The sequence below is a fragment of the Aethina tumida genome, chromosome 8 (genome assembly GCF_024364675.1).
Source record: "Aethina tumida isolate Nest 87 chromosome 8, icAetTumi1.1, whole genome shotgun sequence".
NCBI classification, from domain to species: Eukaryota; Metazoa; Arthropoda; class Insecta; order Coleoptera; family Nitidulidae; genus Aethina; species Aethina tumida.
The window spans coordinates 2,418,812-2,432,147 of record NC_065442.1 but is presented as its reverse complement, the minus strand read 5'-3'; positions in this window follow the sequence as shown (position 1 = coordinate 2,432,147).

The following is a 13,336-nucleotide window of genomic DNA, read 5'->3' as shown; positions in this document are numbered from 1 at the left end:
GTACATTTGTAATACAAATAAAATCAAACATTTCACATAATTTAAAAGTTTACTTGTTTTTTTATTATTTTTTTGTTCAGCATGATAACCATTTTTGTTTTAGCAATTATTCTTCTTGGCGATAGCTTCATTATCATTAATTCCTAGAAAAATGTCTTCATTCCAAGTTGAAAGTTCCAGATATGTAAATATAAAAGGTCAGTTTCACATTTACTATAAACAAATTTTGCATAGTATACTGGTTGTGTTTTTAAAAGCACAATAACAACTGTTCAGTTTTGTATTGTAAACATATAATTTTCCATTAATATATGGATAAGTAAATGTTAGACATATAATCATATACATTTTAAATTTAATCTTATTGTACTAAAGGTTACAAATTTTAACTGTTCAAAATTGTTGAGTATGTGTTTAGTATAAGTATATATGGTAGGCCATTATTTTTGGTTATTTAAATATGATCAGTTATCACAAGGTTTCTTTTCTGTTTTAAATGTTATCACAATGGATATCAATTTACAATATTTGTCACTCACAAGAAGTTAGTGTTTAAATTATACTACTATATTTTTAACATTTAACTATTATATAAAGTTGTTGTAAGTTTCTTAGGGCAAATGAAAAATTAATGTGACGTTATTTTGTGAGGAAAGGAAATAAAATGAATCTGAATCGTAAATATAAAAGGTCAGTTTCACATTTACTATAAACTAATTTTCCATAGTATCATATCGACAGTGTGTTTTTAAAAATACGATTCATGATGCCATCAAAGTCGTCCTGGACAAGGATAAAGCGGAGGTGTTTGCGGACTCCCTTGAGCGGCAATGCTCTCCAAACGCCAGTCTTCCTGGGTTTGTTGTAGAGTACAACTCCATCAGCCGTCAGGTGGACTCTATGACTTTCCCAAAACCTGATAGTGACATTCTTCCTACTTCTCCCAGCGAAGTCAGAGGTATCCTTAAAGCCCTCAATAACCGGAAAAGTCCCGGCCCAGACACCATCCCCAACGTGGCCCTTAAGAAGCTTGCTACCATTCAGGTGGTAATGCTTACTAACATTATAAATGCGATGCTCCGTCTCCATTACTTCCCGTCGGCATGGAAGGTGGCGACGGTAGTGTCCATTTTAAAACCCAACAAACCTGCCCACCTTGCTAGCAGTTATCGTCCCATTAGCCTCCTTTCTTCGCTAAGCAAGGTGGCGGAGCAGGTTATTCGGACTCGGCTTGAGGAATTTATGGCTGACCAGCACATCCTGCCGAACGCTCAGTTTGGATTTCGTCGAGGCCATGCTACTGGTCATCAGCTTTTGCGAGTGACCGAGGACATGGCTGGAAGGCGTAACAAGGGGCAGCATGGTACCATGTTGCTCCTTGATGTCAAGCAGGCGTTTGACAGGGTTTGGCACGCTGGTCTAATACACAAACTGGCTTCGTTAAACTTTCCTTCTTATCTGATCGGCACTATCCGCTCTTTCCTTTCCAACCATTCCTTTCGTTCTAGGGTTGGAAGCGAGTTCTCTTCTTCGAGAACTATTACCGCTGGTGTCCCGCAAGGCTCCAAACTATCTCCTACTCTCTTCAATCTCTATTGTAGCGACATACCATCTTGTCCTAGAGTTACTATGGCAATGTATGCCGATGACGTTGCCTTAATTAGCTCCCACAGATGTATAGTTTATGCGGGGATCCATATTAGGAACTTCCTGCCTAAACTGCTCTGTTGGTACTCTCGATGGAGATTCGAGATCAATCCTTCTAAATCCGAAGCTATCTTCTTCTCAAATCGACGAAGGTTTCCACCTAAATTCCATATCAATGATCACCAAGTTGAGTGAAGTCCCAGCGCCAAGTACCTGGGTGTCATACTTGACAAGAAACTCAGTTTCTCTCGCCAGGTCGCTTTGGTAAAGGGGAAAGCTCTAGCAGCCTTTGTTGCTTTGAAATCTTTCTTCCTTTCTAAACGTCTTTCCTCTTTAGTTAAGCTGCGTGTTTTTAACGCGACAGTCCACTCTCTTTTCACCTATGCTCTTCCTATATGGGGCACCGCCGCCCCTTGGCTCATTAGGTCCCTGCAAGGGACCTACATGAGGCTAGTGAGGTCGGCCCTTGGTGTCCCATACTATATTCGTAACAGACAAGTCTGTTTCGAATACAACATTTCCTCTCTTTTGGAGCTGTGGCGCAAACATGCCTCAATCTCCGAAGATCTATCTTTCAACACTCTAATCCGGGGATTGCATGCTTGCATGATATCCAACCCTGTGAATCTGACAGATGCAAGAGACCTTGTCTCTTGGCTGTCTAGACCTCTGCGTCTCTTTGGGACATCTTTTCTTTAGTATGTGGCGGTTAGCTGCAAACCTTAATTTTTTCCTTCTCTCTATTTTCCTAAACCTATATGGTTATACACTTAGGCCATGATCTTCGGATCGGTGCCCGGAGAGGGATTTTTAGTCGGTTAGTCCGACACTGCCTTCGACTTCCAACAGAAGGCGTCTTGTAGATTTTCCCCTCTTTGACCCAATAAAAAAAAAAAAGATGACAAGTGCAGTGCTGTTCAACGAAAAAAAAATTGCGCACAAATTGAATGTTTATTTGATTTTGTGGCGGCATCACATTACGGGTTATATTTTGTTTTGCATACTTTTGTGGCTAATGCCGCTCTTAAAAACTTAAACAAAATAATATTTTAAGAAATTTTTGATGTAAAACTTATAAAATTAAACTTTACTACAAATATAAAGAATTTTTTATTATAAACATTTTAAGTTGTGTATGTTACACATTTTTTCTAACATAATATTATTTAGTTTAAATCGAACAAATCATCCCTAAACTAAAATGTATTTCATCCCTTAACCCAAACTAAATTTATTGTGAATATATATTTTAGCCCCAGATCTCTTCCAACATACAGTATCAAAAATGATGAACGTGTCTACTCGCGTATTGAGACGGAACATCAATACCCCTTTGTAAACAAAAAAGAAAGATATACATGCAATTATGTGGGCGGGCCGGACTGACTGGAGGGGATCATTTGGGTTTGCTGCGTTTAGCAGAATATATATTACATTTAGAAGAATAAATTTATTAATTTTTTATTTATTTTTTGAAATTAGATTAATCCCTACTTTAATTTTATTTATTGGTAGAGGCTATCAACCAGAGCGGGTAGAGACAGGTATATACTTATTATTTTATACTTTATTATTTTCCTTACCTATAATAATTTCTATTTTTTATTATTATAGACATAGTTATAGATTAGGGCTTTAGTTATAATATTAGCTCATGGGCTTTGTTCCTCAGATTTATTTTGTTTAGCTAATAGTTCTTATGAACGATTACATAGACAAAATTTATATTTAAATAAGGGATTACTTAATATTATACTTCGATTATCTTTATGGTGGTTTTTATTTAGGTCTTCTAATATAGCTGCTCCTCCTTCTTTAAATTTATTAGGAGAAATTATATTAATTAATAGACTTGTAAGATTTAGATGATTAACAATGATTTTTCTTTCTTTAATATCATTTTTTAGAGCTGTTTATTCATTATTTTTATTTTCTATTAGACAACATGGTAAATTAAATTCCATAAACTATTCTTTTTATATAGGATATGTACGTGAATATTTACTATTATTTTTACATTGATTCCCTTCAAATGTTTTAATTTTAAAAAGAGAATATTTTATTTGAATTTATTTAAATAGTTTATTAAAAATAATGATTTGTGGAGTCATATATATACAAAAGTATTTTAAATAATTTCAATTTGTTTAATTTATTTTTTAAATTTTTTAATTTTTAGAATTTCTTTATTTATTTATAGAATTAATTGAATAATTTTAGATAAAACTATTTTAATTGGATTTTCAATATTAAATTTAAATTCTTCTTCTATTAGAATAGTAGTTTTAGTAGATTGAATATCTACTTTATTTATAAGTTTTGTTTTATTTATTTCTTCAATAGTGATTTTTTATAGAGATGAATATATACATGGAGATTTAAATTTAAATCGGTTTATTATATTAGTTGTTATATTTGTTTTATCTATAATATTATTAATTATCTTCCCTAATTTAATTAGAATTTTATTAGGATGGGATGGATTAGGGTTAGTTTCTTATTGTTTAGTTATTTATTATCAAAATGAAAAATCATTTAATGCTGGAATATTAACTGCTCTTACAAATCGTATTGGGGATGTTATATTATTAATATCTATTGCTTGAATAATAAATTTTGGACGATGAAATTATATTTTTTATTTAGATTTTTTCAAAAAGGATTTTATTATAGAATTAATTATATATATAATTATTATTGCCGCTATAACAAAAAGAGCTCAAATTCCTTTTTCTTCTTGATTACCTGCTGCTATGGCAGCCCCTACTCCAGTATCTTCATTAGTTCATTCTTCAACTTTAGTTACAGCGGGTGTATATTTACTAATTCGTTTTAATTTTTCTTTTTCTGATAATATAATATATTTATTATTATTTGTAGCTTCTTTAACTATATTTATATGAGGTTTAGGGGCAAATTTTGAATTTGATTTAAAGAAAATTATTGCTCTTTCTACACTAAGTCTGTTAGGTTTAATAATAAGAATTTTAGCTTTAGGAGAATATAAGTTGGCTTTTTTTCATTTATTAACTCATGCTATATTTAAGGCTTTATTATTTATATGTGCAGGTAATATTATTCATAATATAAACAATAATCAAGATATTCGTTATATAGGAGGGTTAATTAATCAAATACCTTTAACTTATACTTTTTTAAATATTTGTAATTTTTCTTTGTGTGGTTTACCTTTTATATCAGGATTTTATTCAAAGGATTTAATTGTTGAAGTAATAAGAATACAATATTTAAATATTTTTATTTATTTAGTATTTTATATTTCTATTGGCTTAACTGTTTGTTATAGATTTCGTTTAACTTATTATACTATAACTGGTGAATTTAATTTTATTAGTTTAAATTGTATTAGAGAAACTGGGTTTAAAATATTAAAGGGTATAAGAGGATTATTTTTTTTTTTGTTATTTTTAGAGGTAGAATATTATCTTGATTAATATTTCCTGTACCTTACCTTTATTATTTAAATTAATAACTTTATTAATAGTAGTTTTAGGCATGATTATTGGTTATGAAATATCTAAGTTTAAGATTTTTTATATAAATAAATCTTTAAAGTTTTATAATTTTTCATTATTTTTTTTTTAATATGAAATATACCTATTTTATCTACTTTTGGGGTTAATTTGTACCCTCTTAAATTAAGAGAAATTTATATTAAAAGGTTTGACCAAGGCTGATATGAGTATTATGGGAGACGAAATCTTGGATTTAGAATTAGATCTATATCTAAAATTACTCAATTTTTATCAATTAATCACTTAAAGATTTATTTTTTATTGATATTATTTTGAATTGGATTTTTAATATTAAATATTTACTTAAATAGCTTATATTAGAGCATAATATTGAAGATATTAAGGAAATAGAATTATTTTTAAGTATTTATAAGAAAAACTTCTAATTTTACAATGAAAATGTAATGTTTTTATTAAACTATATAAATAGAAATAAAAACAGAGTTTCGCTGCTTAAGAATTAAGTTAGAAGCTTATTCTTGAATCTCTTATTTCTTTAATTGGAGATTAATCCCAATAATATCATTAACAGTGATATACCTCTACTTTGGTTTCAATTAAAAATAAGGATAATATATTATCTGACTTTTAGGTCGAAACTAAATGCAATATTTGCTTCTTATTTAAGATAAATTGAATGAAATTCAATACCTTTTAAATGCAAATTAAATGTTATGGTTAACTATTATCCTAGAAGGTTCAATTTAAAGCTCCTTGGTTTCATTCATGATATAGACCAATTAAAAGAATTAAGATAAAGAAAACTGATATAATACTAAAATTAATTAAATTAGAAATTTTTATAGAAAGAATTATTGGAAGAAGAAGGGTAATTTCTACATCAAAAATTAGAAAAATAATAGCAATTAAAAAAAAATGTAAGGAAAAAGGTAGTCGGGCTGAATTTTTAGGATCAAATCCACATTCAAAAGGAGATCTTTTTTCTCGATCAGAGAAAGTTTTCTTTGAAACTAAATTTAAAACAATAATTAAAACTAAACTAATTAGTAAGATTATTATTAATAAGTATAATAGAATTGTAATTATTTATACTAGAAGACTAGATTTTTTGATTAGAAGTCAAATATAATTTTTATATTAGATAAATATCTACCTCATCAGTAAATTGAAATATAAAGGAATTATCATACTACATCAACAAAATGTCAATATCAAGCGGCTGCTTCGAAACCAAAGTGGTGAATAGATGAAAAATGATAAAAATAATGGCAAATTAAACATACTAGTAAGAAAGTAGTTCCAATAATTACATGTAATCCATGAAATCCTGTTGCTATAAAGAATGATGATCCATAAACAGCATCTGCAATTGTAAAAGAAGCTTCGATATACTCATATCCTTGAAGAATAGTAAAATAGATTCTTAAAATAATAGTGATTATTAAACCTTGAAATGCTTGATTATAATTATTTTCTATTAATCTATGGTGAGCTCAAGTTACTGTTAATCCTGAAGTAAGAAGAATTAAAGTATTAAGAAGAGGAATTTCAATAGGATTAAAAGTCTGGATTCCCTTAGGAGGTCGTACTATTCTAATTTCAAATGAGGGGGTTAATCATCTATGGAAAAATCCTCAGAAAAATCTAATAAAAAAGAAAATTTCGGATACAATAAATAAAATTATCCCCCATCGTAAACCTATAGTTACTCTGTAAGTATGAAGGCCTTGGAAAGTTCCTTCTCGGACAATATCTCGTCATCATTGATATATGATTAGTATTGTAGTAATTAATCCTAAAAATAATAAATCAGATTTAAAAAGATGAAATCATTTAATTAAACCTGTTATTGTAATTATAGCTCTGAAAGAACCTAGAATTGGTCAAGGTCTAAAATCGACTAAATGAAAAGGGTGATTTTTTATTTGGGTCATTAATTTACTTCTCTAGAATATAAAGTTCTTAAAACAGCAAAGACATAAGATTGAATAATTGATACAGCTGATTCAAGTACTAATAATGCAATTTGAATTGTGATTAAAATTCATAGTAATCAAGTATTAAAAGAAGGTCCTGTGTTTCCTAATAATGTTATTAATAAATGACCTGCAATTATATTAGCAGATAGTCGTACAGCTAAAGTTCCTGGTCGAATTACATTTCTAATTGTTTCAATACATACCATAAATGGTATTATAATAGGAGGTGTTCCTTGAGGAACTAAATGAGCTAGTATATGAGTTGTATTATTTAATCAACCGTAAAGTATAAAACTTAGTCATAAAGGTAAAGCTAATGCTAAAGATAAGATTAAATGTCTTGTTCTTGTAAAAATGTAAGGAAATAACCCTAGAAAATTATTAAATAAAATAAAAGTAAATAATCTTACAAAAATTAATGTTCTTCCCTTAATAGAATTATTAGCAATTAAAATCTTAAATTCTTTATGAAGAGTTATAATGATTTTAATTCATAATATTGTTATTCGAGATGGAATAAGCCAGAATCTTACTGGAATTAGGAATAATCCAATTAAAGATCTTAATCAGTTAAGAGATATAAAAAATCTAGTTGTAGGATCAAAAGAAGAAAATAAGTTTGCTATCATTTTCAAGAATAAGAAATTTTATTTTTTTTTTAATACCTGATCTTTTAATTTTATAAAGAAAAGAATAGTAATTTATTACATTAAATATTAAAAAAATAATAATAAAATAGATGAATAGTATTAATCAATTAAGAGGTGCCATTTGTGGAATTAAAAATTGTCAATTTATTTAACAATTTTAGCTTGACAAGCTAATGTTATGGGGTTTAACTAAATTTTTATCCATTAGAAGTAATCGCTACTTTATTATTAAATGGTTTAAGAGACCAGTACTTGCTTTAAGTTATCTAATGAAATCTCTGTCATATAATGAATTCATTTAATGAAATAATTTATAGAAATTCTTTCAAGAACAATAGGTATGAATCTGTGATTTACACCACAAATTTCTGAACATTGGCCAAAAAATAATCCTGATCGATTAGTTGAAAAACTTACTTGGTTTAAGCGTCCTAGAATTGCATCAATTTTTACTCCAAGAGAAGGAATAGTTCAAGAATGAATTACGTCTGCTGATGTAACAAGTAGTCGAATTTGAGAATATTCATAAGATCAATATCATTGATGTCCAATAGATTTAATTGAATGAATGAAAATTAGAGTAATTTCAGGTAAAATAGTTCAAATAACTTGACGATGTGAAAATTTATTAAAAAATAGTCTTGCTATTAATTGACCTACTAAAATTGTAATAATAACTAAAACTAAAAGTGCGTGATCGTGAAAAAAAGATAATTGTTCCATTAAAGGGAATGCTCTGCCTTGGAGGGAGATTAATTTTCATGTAGTAATTTCTAAAAAGAGTTTAAATTTTATTTGGGGTTTAAATCCAGTGCACTAGTCTGCCATATTAGAAATTAGTTAGTGTAGGCAGTTCAACATATCTATGTTCGGCTGGAGGATAAAATTGTAATCATTCGATAGATGTATTTATTCTAAAGGATGATAGATTTTTTCGTTTAACTGATAATGCTTCTCAAATAATAAAAATTAAGAATAATACTCTAACTAAGGAAATTAAAGATCCAATAGATGAAATTATATTTCATAGAGTATAAGCATCAGGATAATCAGAATATCGTCGAGGTATTCCTCTTAATCCTAAGAAATGTTGTAGGAAAAAGGTTAAATTAACTCCAATAAATATTACAAAGAATTGAATTTTTAAATAATTTCTGTTTAGAGTTAATCCTGTGATTAGTGGGAATCATTGAACAAATCCGGCTACAATAGCAAATACTGCTCCTATAGATAAGACATAATGGAAATGAGCTACTACGTAGTAAGTATCGTGTAGAATAATATCAATAGATGAGTTAGCTAAAACTACTCCTGTTAATCCATCTACAGTAAATAAAAATACGAAGCCTAATGCTCATAGAGTTACTGGACTGTAAGTAATTTGTGTTCCATGAAGTGTAGCTAGTCATCTAAAAATTTTAATTCCAGTAGGAACAGCAATAATTATTGTAGCAGAAGTAAAGTAAATTCGAGTATCAACGTCTATTCCTACAGTGAATATATGATGAGCTCATACTAGAAATCCTAAAAAACCAATTGCTATTATTGCATAAATTATTCCTAAAGTCCCAAAGGCTTCCTTTTTTCCTCTTTCTTGTCTAATAATGTGTGAAATTATACCAAATCCTTAAAATATAAACTTCTGGATGACCAAAGAATCAGAATAAGTGTTGGTATAGAATTGGGTCACCACCTCCTGAGGGATCAAAGAAGGTAGTATTTAGATTTAGGTCTGTTAGTAGCATAGTAATAGCCCCTGCTAATACAGGTAATGAGAGTAGAAGAAGAATAGCTGTAATTACTACAGCTCAAATAAATAAAGATATTCGATCAAAGGTTATGCCTGAGGGTCGCATATTAATTACAGTAGTAATGAAATTTACTGCACCTAAAATAGAAGAAATACCTGCTAAGTGAAGTCTAAAAATAGCTAAGTTAACTGAAGATCCACCATGAGCAATATTACATGAAAGTGGAGGGTACACCGTTCATCCTGTTCCTGCCCCTCTTTCTACAATTCTTCTTATAAGCAGAAGGGAAAGGGATGGTGGTAAAAGTCAGAATCTTATGTTATTTATTCGAGGGAAAGCTATATCGGGGGCTCTTAGTATTAGTGGAACTAATCAGTTTCCAAACCCACCAATTATGAATGTTATAACTATGAAGAAAATTATGATGAAAGCGTGAGCTGTAACAATAACATTATAAATTTGATCATTTCCAATTAATTATCCAGGATTTCCTAGTTCAGTTCGAATTAGGAGTCTTAATGAAGTTCCTACTATGCCTGATCAAATATCAAAAATGAAATATAAAGTACCAATATCTTTGTGATTAGTAGAGAAAAGCCATTTATTCGATAAAATGGCTGAAGTTTAGGCGATAAATTGTAAATTTATTTACGAATGTAGATTCTTTTATCAGGCTTTATAGTCAACAATGATATTAAATTGCAAATTTAAAGGAAAATTCATATTTTAAAGCTTTCGCTTAATTTTCAAGGCTTAGAGAAGCCTCTATTTTCAGCTTTGAAGGCTACTAGTTTAACTTAAATCCTTACAGATTTAAGATAAAAGTACATAAAACTAGGGCAGATAAGGTGACTGAATTAAAAATGATTGTTAAATTCTTTAAGTAGAATATTTTTCTTCGATTTTCTCTAGAATTTGAAGAAATTCGTAGATAGTAGAATAGGGTAAGAAGAGTTAATACAATTAAAATAGCTGAAATAAAGAAAAGATTATTTTGTACTAGTAGATTAATAGTTAATCATTTAGGTAGGAAACCTAAAAATGGGGGCAATCCTCCCAATGAAAGGAAATTCAGTCTGAAAAAAAATTTAAGTATTTTTTTGTAATTTAATGAGTTAAATAGTTGTTTTAGAAAGAAAATGTTCAAATTGTATATAACTAGAATTAAGTTAATTGAAATTAATGAATTTGAGTATATTATTCTAGATAGTATCCAACCAATATGATTAATAGATGAGTATGCTAGAATTTTTCGAATTCTAATTTGGTTAATAGCTTGAATACCTCTGATTAAAGAAGAGATAATAATTGTTGAAGTAATAAACATATTTAATTTAAGGTTTCTTATTAAAAGAATTATAGGGGCAATTTTTTGTCAAGTAAGTATAATTAGACATATTAATCAATTTAGTCCTTCTATAATTTTGGGGAATCAAAAGTGGAAGGGAGCTGCTCCTATTTTCATTAAAAATTCTGAATTTATTATAATATTTAAATATGTATTAAAATATTGAGGGATATATTCTAATATATTTAAATTGATTATAACAGCAATAAGAATTAATGAAGAAGCAATTGTTTGGGTAATAAAATATTTAATGGATCTTTCTGATTTCTAATCCTATTCATATTGAAAACCAAGAAAAGGACGAAATTGCCAGTAGAGATCCAAAAATTAAAGAATTAAAAAACAATAATTTATAGAATTTAATTAAAAAGAAAAGGATTAGAACCTTTATAAATGGGGTATGAGCCCAGTAGTTTAATTAGCTTATCTTTTTACATTTTAGTATATGAGGTATAAAAGTTTTTGATACTTTAGGAAATAGTTTAATTCTATTAAATGTAATGAAAGTATAATTTATACATAATTTGCCCTATCAAGATAACCCTTTTTGTCAGGCATTCTAACATGAAAAATTGACCTGAAAATCAATATGTTTTTTTTTTCATATTTAAAAATAGGTCAATTTAACGTGTTACTAAATTTAGTTATTTATATAAGTTTTATGATGTGAATAAATTATATTGTTAAAATTAAGGGGGTCCTTAAAAATTGGCTAAGTTTGTTTATAGCTTTATGATTTTAATAGAAAAAATTGATTTTTTTAGTATTGTAAATAGGGTTATTTTGACAAAAAAAGTGTCAAATTTTTTGAAAAATTGTGCATTTTTTTGCACTTTTTGTGCATTTTTGCAAAAAAAATTTCGTTTTTTTTCACTCAATAAAGACTATTAGTATAACTAACTAACCTATACAGTACGAAAAATGCTCTTCGTGTCTGGATGTTGTAAGAGATGGATGCACAACAAAGAGAGTAAAGTTTTGCCCGGTAGTAAGAATCCCTACTCTCAGAGACAATGCCGCCGTGCTGGTGCGCGCCGGCGCACAATGTAAATTAATCTTTGCGAATGCATTTAGTAACTCTCCGTATGCGTAGGGATGTAGTTCGAGTTCTTCGGATGCTCCATTTAAATTCCGTAACTTTGTATAATTTTCAATCTGTAAAATGAAATATTTTTTGAGGGTATATCAAAAACAAAAATAAGTATTCTAAAAATAAACTACTTTTTTCAAAATAAAAATGTATCCCAAAAATTAAATAAAATATACTAAAAACAACGTCTGCGGAGACGAACCGCATGCTAAACGCAGCAAAACCAAATGATCCCCTCCAGTCAGTTCGGCCCGCCCACATAATTGCATGTATATCTTTCCTTTTTGTTTACAAAGGGGTATTGATGTTCCGTCTCAATATGCGAGTAGACACGTTCATCATTTTTGATACGGTATATATATATATATATATATATATATATATATATATATATATATATATATGATAGATTAGCGACTGTTAATCTGGCTTTTTAGTTTGATTAAAACACTAAATTCACAATAATACGCTTTATTACAACAAACGTACTTTAACCCTCGACATCTAAAGCTTGACTGCCTGGTTCTTTCTTAAGAACTGCCCCGATTATTAAATGTAAACAAATACTTCAGATTTGCTTATAAAACAAAACTAGTCTAAATAGATGTGAGCACGTCGCATCGGTCCATCGGTGAAGGTGATGACTTAAGCTAACATATATATATATATATATATATATATATATATATATATATATATATTTATATATTCCCCTAAAGTACAAAGATTTAATGTATATATATTAAATCTTAATATATATAACCTATAAATTAACATATACAAATTTCAGACAATTATTCATAAATTTATGTATAAATGGCCTGCTATCCATTTAGAGAAAAAAAGAAAAAGATCAATAAAGATAAGGTATCAAATTTTTTGAATTTTTATATTTCGAATTATTAATATTAGTATTATCAATATTAAATATTCTCTATTATTATTATATATATTAAATATTTATATATATATATATATATATATATATATATATATATAATAAAAAAAACCTTTAATTACTATATATCTCAGTCTTTATATAATTAAAGTATCTTAATTTATCTGTGAAATTATTAAAGGGAAATTTGCGATTTTGCAAAAATCCTTTGCCTTTTTAATACAAAATTTTTGTAGAATTTTATTATTTAAATCTTAATTTTAATTTTTATATTGAAAATTTAAGTTAATTTATATTTAAAATTTTTGTATTAGAAAGCAAAATTAATGGAAAAATTAGATTTATTTTTTTATGATTTTCATAGGAAAAAAATGTATTAAAATCATAAGGATAAAATAATGTTAGACCTAAAAAAATTTTACAATAAAGTTTTTATTTGACCTTTTTTTTTGAAAAAAATAAAAAATATAGAAATA